Raw genomic sequence first — 12,462 nt, 5'->3', positions numbered from 1 at the left:
CCCATTATAAAGAGTATTTAAAGTGCAGCATTTTGCTGAACATGTGGCCTTTGGAGCTTTTGGTGGATACTCTTTGTGGCCCCCTGGGCACATTATTGGAGACATGCAGTCCCAGGCACATAACTGAAAGCAGGTGTTACACTAGATACTACAGAATTGCCCCCATTGTTTCTTCCTTGGACACATCCAAATCTTGGCTATTCCTGGGATGGGATAATGGAGATAATGCTGTCTTCCCCCTCAGTGGGCTAAGATGCTCTGTGGATGCATGGCCAAAGCTTCATCCTGTGTAGCTCTTGTTGTCCTTTGCTGCATTTGTCCCCTCTCAGAACTAGAGGTCACTTGGGAGAAGTTTCACAGAGTCAACCAAAAGAGTCCCTGAGCCCTGATGGGCACAGGGTATTTTTGCATTTGCCTGTGTTTCTTGTGCCGAAGGTTGGTAGTAGCTTATCTCAAACAACTGTGACTCTTCAGAGAAGCACCAGGAAATATGCAAATTTAACCTTTAAATTTACTGTGCTGTTTTTTTTCCTGGGAAATGTCACTCAGGGCATCAAGCTGGGATTGCCTGGTCTCAGGAGAGGAGTGGGCATCAGTGTCATATGCTCTGTCTCTGGGGATGCATCCATCCAGCCTGCAGCCTGAGGGGCTGAGTCCTCCAGAGAGTCTTTGGATGCTCCCTGCAAGCAGGTTCTCCCATGCTCTGGAGGGGTTGAAAGCCCACATGCTCTGCCTTGCTGTTAGCAGAAGCCACACTGAACCGATGTTTTGTGATGGATGGAACATGTTTCTGTGACTTGAGCTAGCTCTTGAGTGAGGTAAGGAGGATTTTTTTCCCCATTGTTTGGTGTTGGGCGGGGAAGCTGTCAGCACTGACACATCTCACAACAGTGAGAGCTGCTTGCTAGAGTCAGTGTGAATGCAGGATGGCTCCTTCGGTTCAGTGGAGTGGAGTCCTTTCAGGGTCTGATCCAGACCATGCTGGCACAGCAGGAGGATACTTCCTGTGCAGCGGATGAAGAGTTGAAGGGAATTCCAGGTGTCAAAGCTAGCGGTGACTGATAGGACTGTCCTAAGTCAGGCCAAAGGTTAAGATAAAGGGTTGAGTTTACAGGCTACTCCTGGGAGGTGTCTATCAAGCAAAATGAAGGTGTGATTATAGTGCAGGCAGGTGTGATTGTGCAGAGAAGATGGATTTCAGCATGGGTGAGTTATCAAAAACCATGCCAATATCCCTGGAGGGCTCAGCTCTAGCTGCTGCGCCATCCATGCTGAAGCCTCTTCTGCCATATCAGATCTCTTAGTGTTGCATGCTCCTGCCAATACAGATATACCTATGTCTGTAGTGTTCCCACTGTAGCTGTGTGAGCTGTGTCAGCTACAGAGCTCAACAGCTTTCAAGTGTGTCTTTGGGGAAGCAGAACACCCTTGAAGAGCACTGTGAATAGATCTGGTTGTGTGGCACTGGTTCAGAGTGTCACCTGCAGCTTTTTGCAGAGCTATTACAGTTCGCAGTACAGATTTGACTTTGTTTAGGGCAAATGCTTCAGGGTCAGCAGCACAGGAACCCTCAAAGAGCAAGCCAAGGTGTGCAGCTGGGGTCCTCTCCAGACCCTCCAATAACAGCCAGATTGGACAGCCTGGACTAGCGAGACCCTGAAATAACAGAGCAGAGTGCATCCTGCTTTCATGAGCCTCCCTAAAAATAGCAAGACAGGATGTCCATGTGATGGGTTTCAATAGGAAAATAGATTCATTTCCCAGCTCCCAGAGGGGTTTTTGGAAACAGCAGAGAGTAAATAACAGCTTTGAAAGTGATGACAAATATCTTGGAGGTGCCCTTCCAAGAAACCTTAACTGTTTGAAATTACACTCACATCTCCAGTGGTTCTGGAAAGGGGAGCGTGAGGCCTTTATGTTCTCCAGGTCTAGCGCACTGTATTTGCTTGGGTGCTAATTAAGAGAATATCAAAACTCTGCAATGTATCCTTCAACTCCCTGTAAATGCAGATAAGAGCCATTACAAATCCATCACAAGATGTATTAAAATCTCCTTAATTAATAAGCAATAAACACAGCAATCTCTGGGAGAACAACTGAGAACACTGGAGGGGAATGCGGAACAGGGATGGACACCAAGATGCAGAGCAATGGGACCAGGTGGAGGAGTGCCGCCCACTCAGCCTACGTTCCCTGAGAATGAGGCAGCACAGCAAAGTAACTTCTGGCAGACTCTATGCAGGAAGGCTGCTGTTCTCACAGCTGGCAATTAAGGTGTCAAGCTACTCCTTCCCCTCTGCTCAGTCCTGGTGAGGCCACATCTGGAGTACTGTGTCAGTTCTGGGCTCCCCAGCACAAGAGAAACATGGCACTACTGGAGCAAGTCCAGCGAAGGGCCACTAAGATGATTAGGGGACTGGAGCATCTCTCTTATGAGGAAAAACTGAGAGAGCTGGGCCTGTTTAGCCTGGAGAAGAGAAGGCTGAGAGGGGATCTTATCAATGTATATAAATATCTAAAGGGAGAGTGTCAAGAGGATGGGGCCAGACTCTTTTCAGTGGTGCCCAGCGATAGGACGTGAGGCAACGGGCACAAACTGAAACACAGACGCTTCCATCTGAACATGAGGAAAAACTTCTTCACTGTGAGGGTGACAGAGCACTGGAACAGGTTTTCCAGAGAGGTTGTGAAGTCTCCTTCTCTGGAGATATTCAAAACCCGCCTGGACGCAATCCTGCACGATGTGCTCTAGGTGACCCTGCTTGAGCAGGGAGGTTGGACTAGATGATCTCCAGAGGTCCCTTCCAACCTCAACCATTCTGTGATTCTGTGATACTGCTAGACCCTTGTTTTTGCCAGATGTTTTTTCCTGTGGCCACTTGGGGTCCAAAAAGATGTAACAGCCTTTGCCTAGCCAGTGCTGATAGAAGGATGAGGGCAGTGCAAAGATGAATTTCCCTGTCCTATGCAACTTGAGAGAGTGTGGCCAATACGAGGGTGTCCTGAATATCCACCCGAGGGACACGAGTTCAAGCCCCTGTAGCAGAACAGGGCCCTGCAACAGGCTTAGCCAGAAGAGTCAGCCTATGCCAAGGCTATGCAGTCGTTTTTGATAATTCTGACTGAAAAATGCTGAATTATTTAAACAAAGTAGAATAGCTCCACCTGGAGATGGGATTAGAGTGTTATCACCTCACAACAATGATTTGCCTGGAGCATACGCCTGATCCAAGTGCCAAACTGGGATCTGAAAAGGTCCAAAGCCTGGATGACTGTCTTGACCACTAGGGTAACTCTGGACTTTGTGCGCTCCTTTGCCAGAAGTACCCTCCTGGCCCAGAGACATCCCTTCCTGATCAAGTTTTCTTGAAACTAGGGCTAGTACTTGGAGCGCCTACCATATTCATGTTTTCTGATAGAAACCATCTCTCATAAATGAAATCCTCTGAGGAGGATCAGAAAGTCTGAGGAGAAGGGATGCTGAGGTTTGGGTTGCAGATGTGGTTAATACACAGGTGCAAGAAGGAAGTGGATTCCTGTTTGGGAACTCAAGTCTGAGCTGAGATGGATTTCCCTCCCTGGAAATCTATGGAGAGAATGGCTCTTATTGAAACAGGAAAAGTTCAAGAAAATCCCATGGGTTCATCCTAAAGGGAAGGTAGGCCTTGGGAACAGGGACTTTATAATCCACTTGTTGCTTGGGAGATGGCAGGAAGTTCCATAGGGTTTCTGGCTGAGATGGGGAAGTTTTCTGTCCTTCATCCCCAAATCCTCTTGCAATAGCTCACTGAGTAATATTTCCATTTCATGAAGTATTTCTTCTGCCAGAGCTGGATGCTGTGCTGGTGTCACCTACTTCTGTGATATGCCTCATATGGGAATATAGCATTTTAATTCATGTTACTATGAAGGTACTTTGGAGAGAAGTATGCATAGTCAAACCAAAGCAAACCTTCTGCTCTGCCCCTCTTTGCCCTGTTGCTCTTCTACCAGACAGCTTGGGCTTCACATTCTGGTCTCTAGTGTACGTGGACAATAGCTAAAAGAAATGTAACATGACTACTGGATGGGAGCGAAGCCAGTGAAAGGAAATAGTTCATGTTTTGGTACTAATGGGGCAGTTTCCCCAGGGCCAAGAAGGCAGTTGTGTCCCTTGCTTTGTGGGTTCAGACATCTGAGTGTCCGTGACAAGGTTTTTTTCACTTGGCTGATCCTGATATGTGACATTTGGGCCCATCATATAGCAAGCCTTGTCCAAACTGCCTTTCATTCCCCCAGTGGTACTCCCAATTTGTGTCAGCTGAGGGTTGATGAGGCGATGTGTGTGACATTTGTCTAGGTGCTGTGCTCACAAACTGGCATGGCTAAAGGAGAACTCTCCACACAAAGATGCAAAAATCTACATATTTCTCAGATGTCATCATAAAGCCCTGACAGGCTCCAGACAGGTGGTTTCTATAACAGACTCTATTCTTCACCTGCCCTGGGGCAGAAATACTGATCTGCCTTCTATTGGCTGTGCCAACAGACTGTTCAGCCTGTCATAAACCTATTATGTCCTTTGGTGTCCGTTCATAGCACCTGCACCCTCTCCTGACCAGTCCCTCTCTTGAGTGAGCAATGTAAGTGATTCTGTTCCTGCTCTGGTAGTGCTGCCTTGTCTCCTGGCCCTGCAGTGCCTTGCAGGCAAGCTCCAGTCAGCTGTGAGTTTGTCACTTTGGGACACAGTGATGGACCTTGGAGTCTGGCCTGAGAATCAGTAAGCTCTGTGCTGGCAACTTCCACCCATCTGACACATCACAGCAGCCAGGAGTCAACCTTCCCCCATATTCCTGGGAAATCGGTAAACACGGTGTTTGTTCTCCCTTCCTCACTTCCATTTTCCTAAGTGGGAACATATATCTTTACAAATCTGGGAAGTACTTCATTTGCAGAGCCAACACCTACTTTAGATGCTTCTGTTTCTATTCCCAAAGTGCTCTGAACCCTTTTCTGCCATAAAGTTGCCACCACTGGAAATGTGCAGACAAGGTAGACCCAGGTGACTTGTATAAGGTTGTAGAGGGAGTCAGTGGCAAAGGTAGTCAGAGAATCCAAGAGTCCTGGAGACCTAGTTTTTTGTTCTGCTACGTTCTCTAGACTGCTTTTATATAGCAGAGTGTATACAGTTCCTAGGTCTCTGTAAAAAAGTCTGGCTGGTTTCAGACCTCACTTTCTAGGCAGAGAACAGGCTGGTTTGAAGGGAGTAGAGGAGGTTCTTGTGGTAATGACAGTCACATATACTACTAGAGGTGTGCTGACTCAGTGGTTCCCAGCTGTTCCTGAGGCAGCTGTGCAACACACTAAGTGGCACGGTCCTCTATCCCCAGCAAGGGCACTGTTGGGAGAGACTCCATCCCACTCCCTTGGGTACCTACACTAAAGTTTTCTGCTCACCACTGTCTATTGTAACTCCCTTTCCAGATCGGCTGGCATGTCCAGTTTCTGCAGCTTAGGACTGGGGCTCAGCCACGTCCCCCTAGCATTGTCAGCTGTGATCTCCTCCTGGTTAATTCTGGTTAGACAGCAGAGCTTGCCTCACACCTAGCTACCGCTTGCCTGATTGCTGTCTTGAAACATGTCTCCCAGGCCCCTAGCTCTTATTATGATCTTGGACAGCAGTACAAATAGCTCAAGCCTGCTTTTGGAGTTCCCCGCATCTGAAGGACTCTGAAGCTGCCCATTACAGCCTGTCTTAGCTGGCGGGGCAGCCCACTGCACTGTGTTGCAGAATTTGTGTTCCTTGTGGGCATCTGAGACCCAAAACACTTCTGGAGTCCTTCTCCCTGTGTGCCTCAGTGCCCAGGGTGCACCTGCTCTGCTCAAGAGTGATGCTGTGGCTTCACATGCACCAAGGACAGCATCAAAAGGCTGGGAAGGAAGGAGCACCGTGGTGCACTTTGCTTAGAGGCCACCAGTACCAACAGGTCTTTCACTGGTTACTGACCAAGTCAAAACACACCTGTATGGGTGCTGTGTAAAGCTTCCTTGTGGTCTACCCTGCTGTCTAAGAAACTATCTGAGCAGGCTAGGGCAAGCCAGGCATGTGGGAACAGCTCTTACTCCAGCAGCAACCCAAGGGCTATTTGAACAGCCTTGGGGCAAGAGAGCTGCATGGTCAAACCTAAGAGAGAGGAGGATGCACAGGATGGACCAGAGAGCACAGAGCCCCTGCCTGGGGGGTTTTGCCTCCTAGGCTTGCCTCAAGCTGGCAGAAGGAGGGGATGGATGTCCTCCAGAACAAGGCAAGGGGAGCCAGGCCTGTGCAGGGCCAGAGACTCTCCATCCCAGCACACTCAGCTTACCTGAGAGACAATTTGATTTGCTCCACAGGCCTGAAGAAAGGTCTGCCCAGAAGGTGGATGGCCCTCAGTATGCATTCAGCAATATGTTAACCCTGCCACCAGGACAGTCCTTACAAGCCAAGACTATTTCTCAGAAGTGCATCCAGCATCAGAAGCAGGGGACTGCAGGGGAGAAGGAGTGTCTTTCCCCTTTCCTGTCTTCCTCATGCCACTTTGCTTGGCTCTGGAGATAGTCTGCTTCTCCATGCATGATATGTGGTCTGTATGTAATGTGTGCAGGTCCCCTGTTGTCTGAGGAGAGATGGGGCTGCTTAGTTAAAAACACAGCCACTAATTAGTTAAACTTATGGCACTGTTCAGATCACATTCATCTGAATCCCCACTGACCTCTCTTTTGCATCTCCAGAGATCAGGGGCTTTAGTGGTGATTAAGCTACACATGAGACAGCCCAGTCCCAGGAGGAAACCAAGGTAACCCATTTGCTCTTGAGGAGAGGCTGGCTGGAGCTAGGTTTGAGCTGTGAATTTGGGGGGTCTTTCCGAGGACCTTGTCCCTGGTGTTGGGTCATGCCTAGAGGAGAGCAGTGTGCTGCATCTGTGTCTGCTATTGTGCTTATGAGCTGGTAGTGTTTGGCCAGCAATGAAGGAATAACAAAGGGAATCTGATGGACTAATTTTTCAGCAACAGCATTCACTTGAGGAAGAAAAAGCAAGGGGAAGGCCAACTCTTGACTGACTCATGCAAAAGGCACCTTTACAGATATTGTGGCTGTGAAGTTCCTTGCACACATTGTGTCCTACTCTGCAGATATGGATGTATTTCTGACTTTTCTGCCACTGCCCATGTGTGCAAGGCAGGACTGACAGGTTTCCCATATTTGATGCTATATTGTGCTTGAAAATATCCAGAACTGGAAGACATTTTGGGTGATAGTTACAGCTACAGCAGAACTGCCTGTTTTCTGGGGTATAGGCATTTCTTCCAAAATTCATTCAGGAGCTAGCATATGAGCTACTTGTGCACATGTCTAACTGCAGCTGTAACAGAAAGTGACAGAGATTTCAAATGGCACTGCCTGTTTTACCATTTCAGGAAGAAGTGTGTCTTATTATAATTGCTTTGCTTATTTGGAAGAAGAAGAAAAAAAAAACCACACTGTAGTTACTAGAAATTCAATAYAGGAATTACTAGCTACTACCCTCTGTAGACTAATTTTGAGGGTAGCAAAAGAATGAGGAATTTAATGCACACTATAATGAATGTCAATCTTCTCTCTTAATGAATAGGAATCACAGTTTGCTGCACATTGTAGGGAAATGAAAAGCATCCAAAGTTCTTTTCTTTCTTTTCTTTCTTTTTTTTTCTTTTTTTTCTTTTTCCTTTTTTTTTTTTTTTTTTGAGAGAGAGAGAGAGATAATACAGTGCAGAGCAGATGGGTACATTCATTTGTGAATGCTGAGGGTTTTTATCTTGCACTGTACAAGTCAAGGTTTTCCTTCAGCTGAGCTTTATAAAATTTCCTATACAAGCCAAAGCATAATGCAGTTTACAGAGCTGGTCCTTTCGAGAGCACAGTGGGCTGGTTTTTTTTCCCCTCCCTGCTGGAACAAACCATTCAGACAATTAATAGCAGAGATGACCCAGCCCTTGCTTGTTCTGTGCTTGCTATTCTCAGCCATGTCTTTGCTTGCTGGATTTGTAGAGAAGCATGTGTGTGTGGGAGCTCTATTGTGCAGTTAGATCCCTCAGAGGAGACACAAACCCCATCATATTGCTGCACATGAAAGTAGTATCTCTGCCTGCTTGCTTTGCTGCTTCCATTGCCAGCAGGAATCCCCACAGAAAGCCACAAGACTGATTTGCAGTAAGAGCTTTCAATCTGAGACGACCAGTGTAGTTACCTTATGAAAGCTAACTCTTTCTTAGCTGAGAAGCCTGGGCAGACATTGTTTTTTTATAGCAAGAGTGGGCTGACTCCTCTGCATGGCCCAGCTCCATGGTTCACCAGGCCCTGATCTCTGAGAGCTTGCTCTTCTTGCATGATGCATAGCCTCTGGAGGAGCAGAGCATCTTGAACTCAAGAGTGAGAGGATGTCTGTGGAGCAGCAGAACTTGTTACATGTGTCAGGAGCCCTTCCTCATCCCTGCCTGTGCCCACTGGTTCTGTTCCTTGACAGCTTTGTCACTGTGGGAGTGCCACCCTCTGGTGTGGTTCAAAGGACTTAGTGGAAGTTCTTGAGCTTCTGCCTGTGGTCTTGCTTAAGCCAGTTTGGACCAGGAGAAGGTCACAGGCTAGGAGCATGTTCTCTGACTAGACCAGGCTGTGTGTAAATTAAGAGCAAGCAAAGAGAGGCAAGGCCCTGTAAGTCATCTTCACCCAGCTTCCTTCCTGCTTACCAACTGACCCTAAGTCCTTTGGTGGGGTGTTGACTTATCTACTCATTAAGTTAGTCAAGCCATGCTCACCTGCCCTCCAGCGCCTCACATATGCTGATTGGATACCCCAGGAGGAGACCAGGCCACCCCAAAGCTTTAATCTACAGCATCATTTATCTTTCTCCCTGAGATGGATTTTCTCTATAGTTGCATTAGTATTGTAGCTTGCTTGGTGACACTTTTAGGAGACCTTGTTGTAGGCAGTCTATAGCTAGAGGCCAGCAGCTGGGTGTTGTGACTGCCACCGGAAGGCTTGGTAGACATCTCTGGAGCTGAGGCCAGGGTCCTAGAGTCCCAAGCTGATGCCTGCCATTCTTTCTAAGCAATGGTGAGTCGCTGCTAATAGTCCCCTAGCTAGTTAAGAGTTAGCCCCTGAGCCTGGATGGCATTTAAGATGAGACCATGATTGGTTTCTTTGGATTTCTCCTTGTATGTGTCAGGGTTTTGAAATCACAACACTGTCAGACTTTTCTGAGTGGGAGAACCATGCTCACCTGAGAAACAAGCCAAGTCCCAGGCCTGGCCTGCAGGGTGAGTGGAGAGTCCCCCCATGGGCAGATCATGCAATAGCTAAGCTGATGCAGGGACTAAGAGCTGTAGAAAGGCCCTGCCCCTGCTGTAAGCTGGTCCATCTTGCTGCTAGTTCCCAGAGTTTATCTATCTGCTTCAATGCCAACAGGAAGGAGTTGTTAGGTGGCTGTATTGCCATGAGGAACAGCCCCCTGAGAAGACCTGTGCAGCCACCTCCCAGTCTTGCAGGTGAGGCAGTGCATGCTGAATCTCTCTGAGGGATGTATTTTGGCTGGAGAGATCATGTTGCTCTCTTCACTGCCCTCCCCACCATCCCAAGCCTTGCAGTGGAGTGTGTGGTGGGCAGGACTGGGCTGATGCAGCCCACCTGCTAAACCAGTGCTAATTCTGCACTCAGGAGACCCTTCTGAGGGAAAATACAGAGCTTATAGAGCAGCATCTCTGGGGGAGTTTGCTGGATGCAGACATTCAGGAGAGTGACACACTGAAGAGACCTGCGGGCCAGTACTAGCACCCAGGGCTCGGGCGTGAAGGGATGTGGGATGTAGAGGTGCAACTGGGGGGAAGGGGAATTTTGAGGGGGGCCAGGAGGACAGAGCTGGGGGCTTGGGCTAAAGCACCTCAGGTCTCTGACATTATTTCCGCTGGGCTGTGCTAGGGTAGAATGTACCCCAGCAGCTCCTGAGCTCCCGCTGTCAGATGCAGCACCTGGCATGCCACAGCCAGGTTCCCTTTGCACTGCCGTGGGTGAGTCCCCAGAAACAGAGGCCAAGGAAAGTGCCAGAAGAGCCTAGTTTGCCCTCCATGCCATCCTGGCATCCAGATACAGACCTCAGAGAAGGAGCTTGCTAGGGGGGGACTGTAAGCCCCTGTGGCCACTGCTTTGGGAGGTGGAGAAGAGCTTTGGCATAGAGCTGGGGAGGTTCCTTGCTAAGGTGGTCCTAGGGATCCAGAAGGTGTTTTTCCATCTGTTTGCAGATGCAACCTCCAGCTGAGCAGATTCTGGTTCTGTGCCAGAGGAGTTTAGAGTTCCACTGTTTTAAAATATTTATTAATGTGAAGATGTAGTTAGCACTTAAGCTGAGGCAATACAGTAGAAGTCTTTTTGCTGGAATGGAAGTTAGTGATGCTGAAAAGCCATTAAGCTGTAAATATAAACTATATTAAGTGCTCAGTAACAACCTTAAATATCCCTTTGTTGGTTGCTTTGCTTCTGCAAGGCTGAGTGTCTATTGAAGGGATTACTCACTGCTATCACTCCATGGCATGCCCAGCTCTGCCTGATAACTTTAAGAGGGGTGTGAATGTCTTTGCCAGAGAGATTTCCTGAGCAGCACAGCTCAATGACTGCTTTTCAGATGTTCATTATTCCACAGTCGTTTGAGTACTTCATGGAACGGAGTGTGAGTGGGATGAGATGGCAGAGCAGCTCTACCTTTGCCTGGAGAGCTTGTGCTGGGATGGTTGCCTGTGAGGGTCCTGCTCACAAGCCACAGTTTAGTGCAGGATGGGGAAACCTCATTTCTCTCTCCTTGGTCACTGTACCTGCCTTTAATCTCCCCCCTAGCTTGTAATTATACTCTGATGCCCTTACAGCACCCTTTCCCCATGATTTTGTGTCCCTCAGCTTAGCCCCTGAATGCAAGGCCCTAGCGTGCATGAGACAGGCAGCAGAGGCTACTGGAAGTGTTGAGTTGGAGGACAGCTAAGGCACAAGCCTGATTGCAGGGTCAGAAAATGAGCCAAATGGCTATATACTGAAAGTCTGTCCCAGGGTGGGATTCAGGCTGTGCCCTGCTGTCAGTTCTGCACAGGCTTCCCTGCGTGGCTGTCTCCTTAGCCCTTTGTGCATACGTGGCCTGATCTCTCTCACCCCCACAGTCTGCAGGGAGCCATGCTCTCAGGGAGGTGGGCAGGGAATTTCCTGGTATTTCACAAAAGCTGCTTGCTTGCTCTCAGGTCTGACAGGTCCAGGACTGTGCTCCCATCTTGTCATGGAGGTACAAATACAAGGACGGGGTGACTCTGAAGCAGAAGGGAGGCTCCATGCAATATGCTGAGCTGCCCAGATGAGTGCTGCCCGTGGACATGCCTCTCAGTGTTCTTCATTCAATCTCTTTTGGAGAGCTTCTTTCCATCCAAATGAGCTCTTCACCTATTGTGGAATCAGGCTTGATCCTCTCATTTTTCAAATCAGTCAGAAGAGTTGGGCTCTTCTCAGAGAATGATACCAGAGCTTAAAGGATGTGTCAGGATGTCTTTTCTGAGCTGTCTGAGCCTTTCCCTCTCTCCATCCCTCTATGCAGGCTGCTGAAGAGGAGAGCAATAAACGGAGGTGGGGGTGCTGCTAGACAACCTTGGAGGTCTGTGGGTCAGTTGCAGTGCTCCCTAAGTGCCTACTCAGCGCTTTCCCACAGGCAAAGCCTTTGTAGTGTTGCATTAGGATCCCTGTTTGCAAGTCCCTCCTGCTTGCCTGGTGCCCTGCAGAAGTGCCAGCACTGTTCTGCTGCCCAGTGTTTAATAAACCTTGTAATTTCTGCCTGAAGGAGGACTCAGCTCTTCCTTGGACCTGTGTGTCTAGACACACTGAACCACAGGAGCTGTTTTGGGGTGGATCATCCTTGTGGGAACTAATAGAACTGTGCAGGAAGCATGCACTGCACCCTTCCCAGCACTCCCAGAGCTTGGTGCCTTGCCTGAGTTGTGTTTGGCTGGGTAGTCCTAATGCAGCTCTGCTCACACAGTGGGTTGGCAGCAGCAGAAGAGGGTGATTTAGCTGGTATGTTGTGAGTAGCACATAGTGCCACCACTCAGTGGAGCAACGGATGCTCTGGCTGCAGGACACCAAGCAAAGCAGCAGGGGAGGGAGACTGGCTGTGCAGACCCTGCTTGCCCATGTCCTTCCTTGCTCCCAGCCTGACAGTGGAGCTTGATTTAGTAAACTCTCTTTATCCTGGAGAGCTCATATTTCAGTCTTTAAAACCAATCTGAATAAAGATTGCCAAAGAAGAAGCCCCCACTCTGGCTGCTGAGATCATGCAGCTATATGGATTTCTTAGGCAAATAAATTTTACATAATAGAGTAACTAGACTGTACAAATTTAAAGAGCACCTGGAATACGAAGGCATATTCTCAAAAATCTAGTCTCA

Source organism: Apteryx rowi, unplaced genomic scaffold, assembly GCF_003343035.1.
Source record: "Apteryx rowi isolate R43461 unplaced genomic scaffold, aptRow1 scaffold_635, whole genome shotgun sequence".
Taxonomy (NCBI): Eukaryota; Metazoa; Chordata; class Aves; order Apterygiformes; family Apterygidae; genus Apteryx; species Apteryx rowi.
This window is presented reverse-complemented; position numbering follows the sequence as displayed.